At 37.8% G+C, this 14339-nt stretch overlaps 1 long non-coding RNA gene across 1 annotated transcript; it reads right to left on the reverse strand.

The window, feature by feature from the left end:
* Window positions 1-524: 524 nt before the first annotated feature.
* Window positions 525-9139, reverse strand: LOC147379900 (uncharacterized). Its single transcript, XR_015164734.1, has 3 exons — window positions 9062-9139; window positions 1024-1106; window positions 525-611 (listed from the first exon to the last, which is right to left on the reverse strand). It is a non-coding gene; the product is annotated as an uncharacterized LOC147379900 (long non-coding RNA).
* Window positions 9140-14339: the final 5200 nt, after the last annotated feature.

Genomic DNA, 14339 nt, shown 5'->3' on the forward strand with positions numbered 1-14339 from the left:
TATCTTCATGCTAAAGGCATCTCTTTTATAATTTTATGTCAGTTTTCAGGCAAAAACATAAAGAAATTTTTCCTTAGTGTGGATTAAAAAGAAAATGATAGACTTTGGAAAAAAAATGTCTTCTACTCACCAAATTCCCATTCATCCTGGTGGCTTGCAAGGTCCATCGTGAGCCCTACAGCAAACAGATGCTATTAGAGGAAATCCCTTTCCTTTGAAAGAGAAGGGGCTGGAAGAGGTAGTTTTCAAAAGAACTATTCTTACCTGCTGATCCAAAAGCGCCCAGAACATGGGCAATGGGATATAAAGGAACAGTACCCTGGTCAGTGCCTTCACATCCATAATAAGCTGCTTCTGCAAAGAGGAGGAAGAAGGAATAGGCTGAATTGGCAGTTAAGAATTTCTTGCTTAGTAGAAATGGCCCAGAACAGTAAGAGAAGAGGTCAAATACAGTAGAAGAGAATCAGTTTGGTTATTAAGAAAAACTCTATGGAGGCATCAGATGTTTCTGCAGTTCAACTTACTGGGTATTTCTCAGCTGCCCAGTCCAGCCAGTGCTCTCGCTTGGGATTGTCCCCAGAATGGTTCTTGAAACGGCTGGAAATGGCAAACTAGGGCAGAGCATAGATATCAGAAGAGAGGAAAAAGCAAACAAAAAACCCATTCCCTGCCTTTTCCATTTCACTTTATCTTCCCTTAGACACACATACTCTTGAGTGACTTAATCTAACCTTTTGATTTCATCACACATTGAATTTCAGAATATTTGAAATATAATTTCAACATATATAACTACATTTCAGAAAACTTTTGCCAGTTTTTAAAAATGATTATATTATTTTTAGCTTAAAGGTTAAATAGAGGCATCGAGTGATGTTTGATCAATCCCACTTTCTAAAAGTCACAGAAGCAGCGCAGAGGTCATTGAGAAAAGTGTATAGCCATGTTTAAAGGCCTATAGGCTCAGAACAGCATTTCTTTTCTTGTGATTGAAAAAGGCAGGCAAACAAGTCATGAACTTACCCAGATACATTTGACCACTTGATTCAGTATGTTTCCTTCAGGAGGTGATTTTCTGTATAGTTTACTTCCCATTGCAAACACAACTGCAGTAGATGAGCAAAGTTCTTAGCTTTTCATTTAGCACATTGAGTTGTCAACACTAAGGACACACTGCTGAAATGTAGGAATGATTGACACATCTCATAAAGGGTGGAAACTGACTGATGCTCCCTGACTTTGGAGTCATAAAAACTATGGGAGCAAGAGAAAAATAAAATGGTCAATGTGTAGACTTTCCTGTAATCACAGAAATGAAAGTCACCTCTGAATTTATACTATTCTTCTCCATCTCTACATCTGATACACTACCAGCTTTCACCAACCCTCTCTTTTGAGTGTGTTTCCTGCTTGTCCCTTCTCTGCATCACCAGCACTATGACTCATTTTGAACCTCACAACTTCTACCCCGAATTTTCAAAATGGCCACCAACTAGTTTTTCAATCCCTGTTTGCTTCTCCTCCTTCTAATCTGCTGCCAAATTAAAATGTTGTTTCCAAGACCTATCTAATAAGCCCAAACTCCCGATATGGAAGGCCTTCCCAAATTCATTATTATCCTGATGGATATTATTATCATTAACAATCTCTTGAAGGTTTATTATTATATGTAAAGTGTTAAGCATTTTACATAATAGTACTGATTTAACCTGACAAGGGTTTTACACATGAAAAAATCAAGGATTAAAGAAGTCAAGCAATTTCTACAAAATTTTACAACTGTGAAGTGCCAGAAACTGCATTTTTGACCTTAGACCTGTTGCCTCAAAAATTTATACTCTTAACCAACATAAAGCATGTCAGTCATTCATTCTTGCATCATATACTTTGCTGGACATTTTGTTGTTTAGTCAGTCAGTCTGACTCATTTGTGACTCCACGGACTGTAGCCCACCAGGCTCCTCTGTCCAAGATTTCTCAGGCAAGAATACCGGAGTGGGTTGCCACTTCCTCCTCCATGGGATCTTTTCAACCCAGGGATCCAACCTGTATCTCCTACATTATAGGTGGATTCTTTACCAGTGAGCCACTGGATAAGCCCTTTGCTGGATACTACAGAGAATAAAGATATAAAAGACGTGACCCTGTCTGCAATGGAGCTCCTCTCAACTTCCCACTTCCTGCTTTTCCCTCATTACTCACCATTTGGTACTCTGTCCTCTAACCACTGTTCGTCATTCCTACTAACAATTCTGTTTTATTTCTGCTCTTGAACTCATTCTGTTTCCTTTAAGCCTCATCTTTAATCACATCTCCAAAGCTATCTATAGATGAATTAAATTTTCTTAATTTCTCCTTTATTTTCCAAATTGCCAAAATAAGAAATTACTTTTACAATTATAAAAAAATAATTTTGTTCATGTTTGTCAATTTTAAGTAAAATCTGTGGGAAACCTCCACCATGGTACCATCTCCAATGTACTTTCCTCCTGAATGGATTTCCCAGCTCCAGCAAGATGCCTCTCTAGCAGCTACTCTATCAAAGATGCCTTCCTCAGTGACCAGTAGCAATTTCCAATGTCCTTACATCTAGAAGGCCTGAATCACTTTACTTTTCTCTATCTCAGCTTTTAAATTTCTCCAGTCATCTCAGTCAGATTCACTCTACCACTTTTACTTTATTCATCCTCTCAGTTTCACCAAACTTCCCCAAATAGTATGCTTTACCTACCACAGTCTTCTTATTGTTGATAGAAAAAATAGTTCCGAGAAAGAATTCTAATCCTGTGAGACATGTCTGCGATAAAGAGGCATCTAGACAAGTGGAAGTTTATGGACAGGAAGTAGACTGCTCTTGAAACTAAGAATGATCCTAAAAAGGGGCTGAAATTCTCAGGAATTCTGGTCTAAAAAGTGACAATGGAGTGATAAAAAGAGACCTTGACAGGGTTACCCTTAAAGTTCAAGACCGCTTAACTACAGAAGGTAAATAGGGACCTTGAGTTTCTTTACCATCTCCTCCCATGAGCGGACACTGTTGCCTCTTACTTCACAAACAAAATGGAAGGCTTCAAATGTAAACTCCTCAGCTTCTTGCCACCACATCTATGAGTTTCTGTAAGCACATCTATTCCTTCCTCTCAGTTAGGTGAAGGCGATGTTCCTCCTCCTGTGTAAAGGTAGTTGTGCCATATGTGCTTTCATACTGCTTACACTGTCTCATCTTACATCTTCAGCATCTTTCTTCACTGGAGTGTTTCTAATAATATTCAAGCATTCTCAACATCCTCTCCTGACTTCATGTCACTTACAGTTATAAATACTTACCATCTTCCCTTTCATCCCTCTATTCACTTCCCAATCTGCTTTAATTAGTCTTGAATCTCCACCAATCTACCATAACTGATATCATCAAATCAGTGATCTTTGTGTCCCTATATTTAAAAGACATTAAAGCTGGGAAAGCATTATCTTGCTTTCCCAGTCAGTAACATTTGTTACTCTGAATGATTCCCTTCTTGAAATCTTGTTATCCAAGGCAAAACTACTATCATTTTGGCCATTTATTTTTCAGTATTATTTATGGGTTTTTCCTCTTTGCTTATCTTTTTTTTTTATTAACCCTTTACCTAGTTCAAACACAAAATTCCCCTCAACACATTTTTGTTGTAAAGGAAATACAACAACTTATAAGTAAAGGCTGACTTGTATAAAGGTATGCTTAATACTGAATAATCTCATTTAATATGAATAATATAAACATATCAAAGACTTGACAATCTATATACTGGAGAAAATAATCAATATTAAATTTTCACTACATTAAGACTCATTCGCATACAATTTGAAACATTATTCCAAAGATTTATGTCAGAGGTTGTCCCCTAGACATTTGATTCTGGCATTATTGAAATCACAGTGGTTCTTAACAGTTTTTTCCCTACCTGGACAGTCCTTCCCCAACTTTTCTTTAGTGAATCTTTATTTGAATAGTTACTCATACCTCTGCTGTACCTCCTTTTAGATATGTTTATTTCTGCATTTATCAAGTGAAGAAAATTTAATTGTTCACTTTTCTGTATCTTTACCAGGACAACAAAATTTCTTGTGAAACAATTACTATGACCTGTTTATAGTGCCTAGCTCATTTGCTTATCTTTTAAATACCTGGGTTCCCCAGGGTTCTATCCTTACTGTCTCAGTTCAGTTCAGTTCAGTTGCTCAGTCGTGTCCGACTCTTTGCGACCCCATGAATCACAGCACGCCAGGCCTCCCTGTCCATCACCAACTCCTGGAGTTCACTCATACTCACATCCATTGAGTCAGTGATGCCATCCAGCCATCTCATCCTCTGTCGTCCCCTTCTCCCCCTGCCCCCAATCCTTCCCAGCATCAGAGTCTTTTCCATAGAGTCAACTCTTCACATGAGGTGGCCAAAGTACTGGAGTTTCAGCTTTAGCATCATTCCTTCCAAAGAAATCCCAGGGCTGATCTCCTTCAGAATGGCCTGGTTGGATCTCCTTGCAGTCCAAGGGACTCTCAAGAGTCTTCTCCAACACCACAGTTCAAAAGCATCAATTCTTCGGCACTCAGCCTTCTTCACAGTCCAACTCTCACATCCATACATGACCACTGGAAAAACCATAGCCTTGACTAGACGGACCTTTGTTGGCAAAGTAATGTCTCTGCTTTTGAATATGCTATCTAGGTTGGTCATAACTTTTCTTCCAAGGAGTAAGCGTCTTTTAATTTCATGGCTGCAGTCACCATCTGCAGTGATTTTGGAGCCCAGAAAAATAAAGTCTGACACTGTTTCCACTGTTTCCCCATCTATTTCCCATGAAATGATGGGACCGGATGCCATGATCTTCGTTATCTGAATGTTGAGCTTTAAGCCAACTTTTTCACTCTCCACTTTCACTTTCATCAAGAGGCTTTTTAGCTCCTCTTCACTTTCTGTCATAAGGGTGGTGTCATCTGCATATCTGAGGTTATCGATATTTGTCCTGGCAATCTTGATTCCAGCTTGTGCTTCTTCCAGCCCAGCGTTTCTCATGATTTACTCTGCATAGAAGTTAAATAAGCAGAGTGACAATATACAGCCTTGACGTACTCCTTTTCCTATTTGGAACCAGTCTGTTGTTCCCTGTCTAGTTCTAACTGTTGCTTCCTGATCTGCATACAGATTTCTCAAGAGGCATGTCAGATGTCTGGTATTCCCATCTCTTTCAGAATTTTCAGTTTATTGTGATCCACACAGTCAAAGGCTTTGGCATAGTCAACAAAGCAGAAATAAATGTTTTTCTGGAACTCTCTAGCTTTTTCCATGATCCAGCGGATGTTGGCAATTTGATCTCTGGTTCCTCTGCCTTTTCTAAAACCAGCATGAACATCTGGAAGTTCATGGTTCATGTATGGCTGAAGCCTGGCTTGGAGAATTTTGAGCATTACTTTACTAGCGTGTGAGATGACTGCAGTTGTATGGTAGTTTGAGGATTCTTTGGCATTGCCTTTCTTTGGGATTGGAATGAAAACTGACCTTTTCCAGTCCTGTGGCCACTGCTGAGTTTTCCAAATTTGCTGGCACATTGAATGCAGCACTTTCACAGTATCATCTTTTAGGATTTGAAATAGCTCAACTGGAATTCCATCACCTCCACTAGCTTTGTTCATAGTGATGCTTTCTAAGGCCCACTTGACTTCACATTCCAGGATGTCTGGCTCTAGGTCAGTGATCACACCATCGTGATTATCTGGGTCATGAAGATCTTTTTTTGTACAGTTTTTCTATGTATTCTTGCCACCTCTTCTTAATATCTTCTGCTTCTGTTAGGTCCATACCATTTCTGTCCTTTATCGAGCCCAGCTTTGCATGAAATGTTCTTTTGGTATCTCTAATTTTCTTGAAGAGATCTCTAGTCTTTCCCAGCCTATTGTTTCCCCCTATTTGTTTGCACTGATCACTGAGGAAGGCTTTCTTATCTCTCCTTGCTATTCTTTGGAACTCTGTATTAAAATGGGTATATCTTTCTTTTTCTTCTTTGTTTTTTGCTTCGCTTCTTTTCACAGCTATTTGTAAGGCCTCCCCAGACAGCCATTTTGCTTTTTTGCATTTTTTTTCCCTTGGGGATAGTCTTGCTCCCTGTCTCCTGTACAATGTCACAAACCTCCGTCCATAGTTCTTCAGGCACTCTGTCTATCAGATCTAGTTCCTTAAGTATTTCTCACTTCTACTGTATAATTGTTAGGGATTTGATTTAGGTCATACCTGAATGGTTTAGTGGTTTTCCCTACTTTCCTCCATTTAAGTCTGAATTTGGCAATAAGGAGTTCGTGATCTGAAACATAGTCAGCTCCTGGTCTTGTTTTTGCTGACTGTATAGAGTTTCTCCATCTTTGGCTGCAAAGAATATAATCAATCTGATTTCAGTGTTGACCATCTGGTGATGCCCAGATTAATTGTGATTAATTGCTGTTAATTCTTTAGTTCTTATCTTCCATTTCATTTCTTTAGGCCAAGCTTTTCTGAGCCTCAAAGCCTTAAATATCCCTCCTATTTATTCCTATAGCTTCCTCTGTATTTCCCCAGTTGTGACAGTGATCATACTATACTGAAAATTCCTGTTTACATGTCTGTTTCCCTTCTCCTGCTAGACCGCATATATTCTTTGAAAGCATGAATGCTGTAGCTATCTAATTCACCAACGTGATGCCGATAACTAGAACAAAATCTAACACATAAAGGCTCATTAAATAAATGTTTGTTGAATGAATTAATGAGTGAAAAAATCTAATGAATAAATTATAGTGAAATGTCAGAGAACTGAATTATTAGTACCCAGAAAACTGAAGTAGTTGACTAACAATGACAGCTAATACCTGTTTGAGTGAGTGAAGTCGCTCAGTCATGTCTAACTCTTTGTGACCCCATGGACTATAGCCTGCCAGGCTCCTCCCTCCATGGCAAGAATACTGGAGTCGTTTGCCATTTCCTTCTCCAGGGGTTCTTCCTCACCCAGGGACTGAACCCAGGTCTCCTGCATTGCAGGCAGACTCCTTACCATCTGAGCCAACAAGTACTTGTTTAATATTTCATAATTTATAGAACATTTCCATTATAATATTTCTTTTGATCTTCATAATTACTCTGACATGTAAATAATATTATTGTGCAATGATTCAAAGAAAAGGGCATAGTACTAATCAGAGGAAGATAATTTGGCTTTGAATAGAGAAGCAAACAGAGACTGTATTATCACAGGGCTCCTAGAATAATGCATAAATTTCTTGGAATTGAAATTTCAATCTGAGTAATACTATTAGCCCCATCCCTTGGTTGAAAATAATCAGATGGAACATTGAGCTTTTGGGCTCTTTATCCTCTAATGAGCTTTTTATGTGTTTGGACTGGATATCCTCCAGGGGGGATGTCACCCAAAGGCTCAGTGTGAGAACAAGTCTCCAGGTCAATAATTAGAAACAATCATGTCCAAGTTTTCCCTTAGACTGTGTAAACTAAGCAACACACACATTCCTCTTCCTCTTCCATTGCTGGGTTCTTGGTGGTAAAGAGAATAAATGCCATTTGATCTATGTAGCATCAGTTTCCCCCTATTTATACAAGTCCTATTTATTTATTTGTTTTTAATTTGAGTATAGTTGCTTTACAGCGTTGTGTTAGTTTCTGCTGTACAACAATGTGATGCAGCTAAATGAATACATATATCCCCTCCTTCATGAGCCTCCCTCTCACCACTCCCACCCATTTAGGTCATCCCAGAGGGCTGAGTTGTGCTGCCTACGCTATATAGCAGCTTCCCACTAGCTATCTATTTTACACACGGTAGTGTCTATACATATGTCAATACTACTCTCTGAATTTGTCCCACTCTCTCCTTCCTCCTCTGTGTCCACAAGTCCATTTTCTATGTCTGTGTCTCTATTCCTGCCCTGCAAAGAGGTTCATCAGTACCATTTTTTCCCTATATTCCATATATATGTTATATATATGCATTAATATACAACATTTACTTTTCTCTTTCTGACTTACTACATGCTTTATGACACACTCTAGGTTCATCCACATCACTACAAATAATTCAGTTTTGTTCCTTTTTATGGCTGAGTAATATTCCATTGTATATATGTATCTTATCTTCTTTATCCATTCATCTGTCAATGACATTTAGGTTGTTTCATGTCCAGGCTATTGTAAATAGTTCTGGAATGAACACTGGGGTACATGTGTGTTTTTGAATTGTGGTTTTCTCAGGGTATGTGCCTAGTAGTGGGATTGCTGTGTCCTATGGTAGTTTTAGTTTCTCAAGGAAACTCCATACTGTTTCCCTCATGGCTGTATCAGTTTCTATTCCCACCAACAGTGTGAAAGGGTTCCCTTTTTTCACACCCCCTCAAGCATTTATTGTTTATAGATTTTTTGTTGATGGCCATTTTGATAGGTTTCCCCTACTTATCCAACTACTCTTATTCTCTTTGCTCAAAGGAAACTTCTTGGGAGCATTGCAGAGCAGGGCAGAAACAGCTAAATCCAGAAACTTTAAAAGGCCCAAAGAATTTAAAACACCTTCTAATTACTAGATAAATAGTTATCAGATAAAATAAGCTGGTTTGAGTGGAAGGATTATTTTCTTTGCTTCACGATATACTGCAGTATAGATGAGTACGTCTCAACCATGCCTACAATTAGAATCACCTAAATACTTAAAAATTTACAGATACCAAGGCCGTATCCTACAGAGATCCTCCTTTAATTGGTCCTACATGGGGCATCCAAGGATCAGTCTTTTTAAAAGATCTCTAGGAAACTTAGTTATGTAACCTTCAGTATTTTTTTTTTTTTGAGATTTCTGACTTTATTCAGTTAATTTATCTACAATGTCTAGGTGAAACCCCTAAAATGACATTTACCTAATAATGGCCATCATCAAAAATTCTAATAGGTTAGTGTGAGTACTGAATGCAAAAGTTTGTGAAAAGTGCTTACATCATGCTTTCCATGTGGAAGGCATCAGTGGTTATTAGTTTCCTTCACTGTACTTACCAAGAGCTATCAGCATAAGCAGTCCTGGAACTCCAAAAGCCAGTGCATAGCAGTCCTTCCCAAAACACTGCACATCTCCTACAGGAAAAAATAAAGCCAAATTATTCCTGAATCTTAAGTCTTTGATATTCTATTCCATAAGCTCAGGTTTTTGAGGTCATAGACATAGCCATCCTCTTTCCTCCCATCACCTAATCTGTAATCCTTCTTTTAGGGTAGACAATTCAAGATTAAAAGAAATACACTCAGATTTTCAAGCCCTTATAAAAGAGGATGGACAGTAAGAAGCCTTGAACAGATTTCTGGCTGGCCAGAATAAAACTTATACAGAGGTCCTCAGAAAAGATCCCAACCTCTCAGCATGGGTGTGACAAATGTAGAAATCAAGCTCCCTGCATTGATAGAGAGGTAGAAGACTGAGAAGTATCTAGTCCGTTCCTCTGCCTGAAAAAATAAATAAAAAGGACAAATCATCAGTTCAATGTGCCTACTCAGTCCCTCCCCACCTCATGTTCAGACTAAGTGAGAGGTACATACACTGATTCAGATATTGCCTCCATGGTTTGTGACTATCATATTAGATATTTTAATTAGATATCTTGCTGACCCCAGACAAATATTTCTCTATCTTTCAAACACTAGTATAAGCAAGCATCTTTAATATTTTTTATCACTTTATCTTGGCAAAAATGGTTATCTTTTATGAAAGTGAGTGCAAGCGTTAGTAGCTCAGTTGTGTCTGACACTTTGCGACTCCATGGACTACATATAGCCCACCAGGCTTCTCTCTCCATGGAATTCTCCAGGCAAGAATACTGGAGTGGATTGCCATTTCCTTCTCTAGGGGATCTTCCCAACCCAGAGATCAAACCTGGATCTCCTGCATTCCAGGCAGATTCTTTGCCATCTGAGCCACCAGGGAAGTCCTATCTTGTATACTACATCTATGCTTTGTGTTAAGTAAGTAAGTAAGTAAAGTCGCTCAGTCGGGTCTGACTCTTTGTAATCCCATGGACTGTAGCCCACCAGGCTCCTCCGTTCATGGGATTCTCCAGGCAACAATACTGGAGTGGGTTGCCATTTCCTTCTCCAGGGGATCTTCCCGACCCTGGAATCGAACCCAGGTCTCCCACATTGCAGGCAGACGCTTTAACCTCTGAGCCACCAGGGATGAATTGTGTTATATATGTATTTTTGCATTAAATGTCTGTTTCTTTCAGTAGGTTGAGAGTTCTAAGAGGCCAGAAATTGTATCTTACTATTTTCTGTAATCTCAACTATCATTACTATTATAGCACCTGATTTATATTACAGACTCAGTTCAGTTCAGTCACTCAATTGTGTCTGACTCTTTGTGACCCCATGGACTGCAGCACATCAAGCCTCCCTGTCCAACACGAACTCCCACAGTTACAGACTCAGTAAATATTTTTTAATGGAATTAAGTGAATGAATAACTGAGATAAAAATTAAATAGATTTTGTGGAATGTGTGGTAGGAATAGGACTAGAACATGATTCTAGTAAACTGTTGATCAAACAGGATAATTTTCCTAATGCTTCCCTAATGCTTATGGGAAGTCTGCCAGAGAGTAGAAAAGGAAGTCTGTGGGCTTGAAAGTGACTGGTGGAAACTTGAATGTGGGTTTGTCATATTTCTGGAATATCTTTGTGGAGAGCTTACAAAATTAAGTAACTTTCAAATAAAGTTGTTGACACTTTATTTATTATGCACATCTGTGCTTCATTCTGACTTCCCATATCTTTTTCTGACACATTAGCACAATCTCCATTTTCTATATATGGTGTATTTTGCTTCCTCTTCTGGTCCCCACTTAAATCTGTTCTACTCACCCATGTGTATAGTTCATTATGCATAGAATTCCACTTGCCAGAGGCTGGTTATTTCTCCAGGTTAGCAAGCAGTTATATTCTATGGACCCTTGGGCAGATGAAGAATATAAAATAACTCAAATGTTCTGATGGGTTAGAGGAAAGAAGGAGGACAAATCACAGAGAAAGAACAGAAAAACAGATACATGATAAATAGCTATAGAAGAGGAAATAATACATAAACAGAATCAAAAAGGAAAACTGAGAGGTAAAAAGAAGTTAGAAATGTTGTCTGATCCAAGAATAGACTACTTCCCTTTCCTGGTTGTCACTGCTTCCTTAACAGACCCATTTTTACATTTATTCATACTGATTTTTCCCCACTGACAATGGAAAGTATTTAGGAAAAGAAGAAATGATTATCCAGACATGTTCATCTAGAGAAACTCATTCTGTTTTATCCCAAATGGTCATTTTCCCCTTTCATAGAATCCTGAAGCTAGAGATGCTCAAATCATCTCCACACTACTCACCATCTCCCATTCCCAAAGTGATGACCATGTATTTTCTAAAATACCTCAAGTGAGAGCAAACTCACTACTTTTAACTATTTGAAGTTTTTCTTTCCATCAAGCAAACAGCTGATTTTCTATAGCTTTCTTTTATTGATCTTTGGATTAATTACTGACATCCTTCCAATATCTATAGACAGTTGTAATATTCTCTTTAATCTTCTCTTATCCAGGCTAAATATCTCCTTTTCCCTCAACCTTTCCTCATAAGATACACCTTTTAGTCCACTTGCCACCTTGGTCACTTTCCTTTGAAATGTTTCCGTTTTTCTCTCTATTAATGACCAGTACCCAGCACTGAACACAACTCTTCAGATATGATCTGATAGTGAATTACTTCATTCTTGGCAAATGGCTACCTGTCATTTAATGCCTGCTCTACTTTTTTTTTTTTTTTGCTCTACTTTTTTTAAAACATACAAATGACAGGACTCTTACATGTTTTTCTTCAAACTGGTCTCCACCAAAAGCTGCCACGCAGGGTTTGATACCTCCTGTTCCCAAAGCTATTAGACTCAGGCCGACCATTGACAGGACTCTGAAATGGAAAGGTGAGAGTACTAATCATACTGATACTAAATACAACTGTAGAAATGGAATATAGAGCTATAAGAGAAAAAATATGTGTACAAGGGCACGACCTCCCTCACATTTCTATACTAGGAGAGACTAGGGAGCATTTACAACCTTCATAATCCTTGAGTTTCTGCCAGAAAGTATCATTACATGGGAAGATTTTGTCTCTGATACTTTCATTTATGTCATGTGTGCAACATATAGAAGCAGATACTCAAAGAACTCCAGAGTTAAGGCACTGGTTCTCAGTTTCATTATAGTCAAAGGACACTTCCATAAAAGTCCTTGTGAACTTTTATCCCACATATCCTTAGTAACTACAAAATAAAATTTTAAGTTAGTCATAACTAATAGGAGATATGTCAGTGATTTCTGATGGGACAACAATAATAAGGTATCTAACATCCTAAATCTCAAACAAAATTCTTAACTCATTGGAAAATACATATATAAACATATGATAAACAAGAATATATATTATCTGCTTCTTGGACAAGACTAATTCTCTCTACTAACTGAACCAACAGAAATCAGAACCTATCAAGAGTTTGGCATCATAAGCATCAATAGCTTAATAAAGAGGAACAGAGCAACTGGAATACATGGACTACACAGAAACAGAAATAACCTGAGCTTTGAATGTGAATTCTACACTATATTATAAGGAAATATCACAGGCATATTTTTTTGACTGTCTCAAAGAACAAAGTGTGGATGGGTGAATAGGTGAGGGAATATAGAGGACATGAAGGTTTTTGTGTCTTCAAGCATATGAATAGTTTTCATGGAAAGGATACTAACTGGGCATCCTACAAGTCCCCAAATATTTAATAAAAACAAATGAGCTCAGATAACACAGGAAGGAGTTCAACTGATCAATTTTTTTTCTTAATCAATTTGGTAATAAAACAGTATGTTAGAAATAAAGGGACATCTCTGGTAAGAAGATAAACATCTGTAATGAATGCATGAGACATTTATCTGTCCAGTGGAGAAAAAGTGGTTCAGTTTTTATTCCATGATTTTACTCACATGTGTAAATTTTGTCCCCCCAGTATTGGTAAGGCACTCATAGACTTGATCACATGGCCAAGCACATACACCAAGGAGAGATAGATGATTGTCCTGTTGAAAGAGTTAAATCAATCAGTCTACAAACAGAATTCAGATATTTGAGTAATATAGACTCAGAATTTATACTGTTCTCAGTGCCAGAATAAATGAAGCAGGAGGAGGAAGAGTTGGAGGAGAAAAGAATTATCTGAGAAATGCAAACAGATTTTCCCTCAGAGATTTTTAATATTAATTACTAAGTTCAAGGCTACAAGAAATCATGCAATAAAGATACTTTTTATCTTTATTCAACCTAACATTTTCCCAAACTTATTTAACTATGAGAGCTTTATATTCCTACATACCATTCACCAGATCCTATGCAATCAATTTTCAACAAAATGGACTTTGAGAAATGCTAATTTAGACAATTCCAGAGATGACAACTCCACAGAAAATATCTGAGTGATGGATACCTGAGATCCATCTCTGGTCCAAGAGGATGATGTTATAGGGGACAAGTATAACATTATCCCTAAACATCTCTTGGTACTATTTTCAGAGACTTAAAATATATTGAAATGAATAGACCGTTAGTCTAACTCATGAAAATATTTATTGTATTCTTAAGAAAGAAACTATAGAAAGAAGTCAGAAAAGAGAAAGAGATGGTAAAAGAGCTGCAAAGAGGGACTTATAAGAAGATACTAAAAAGGTTGAAATGACTCAATCTGGAGGAGAGATGGATAGTATATCAAATTACTATTAATACATTGAATTTTACATTTTGTGGTCAACTATCTCTGTCACCTGAGATCAGAACAAGAATTGGTCTTAAACTTCAGAATGGTAGGTTAAAATTAGATACAAGAAAAAACCCCTCCTGATGGAAAAGGGGATAAAAATATTGGAAACATTGGTTATGAAGAGACAAAACCTTTCTGTATTGTCAGTCTGACAGAGATTCTTATTTGTCATGGATGACACAAGTATATTCTTGCTTGGAAGCAAGAGGCTAGAAGTGATAGTCTCTGCGCAATTATTTGATGAAACTTCTTGGAACATGACATCCTATTGTCCTTACTTGAATTTTCCCAACCATGAGTCAGCAATGACTGCTCCCAAGATGGGAGTGAAATAACAGAGGCTGCTGAAGGCGTGGTACACAGACATGGATGTGTCTTCACTCCAGTGCAGGTAATACAGGAAATACAGGGTCAGCACAGCTAAGCAAAAAAAAAAAAA

The sequence above is a fragment of the Bos grunniens genome, chromosome 1 (genome assembly GCF_055505025.1).
Source record: "Bos grunniens cultivar Pamir isolate PY7600 chromosome 1, Bosgru_T2T1.0, whole genome shotgun sequence".
Lineage (NCBI taxonomy): Eukaryota > Metazoa > Chordata > Mammalia > Artiodactyla > Bovidae > Bos > Bos grunniens.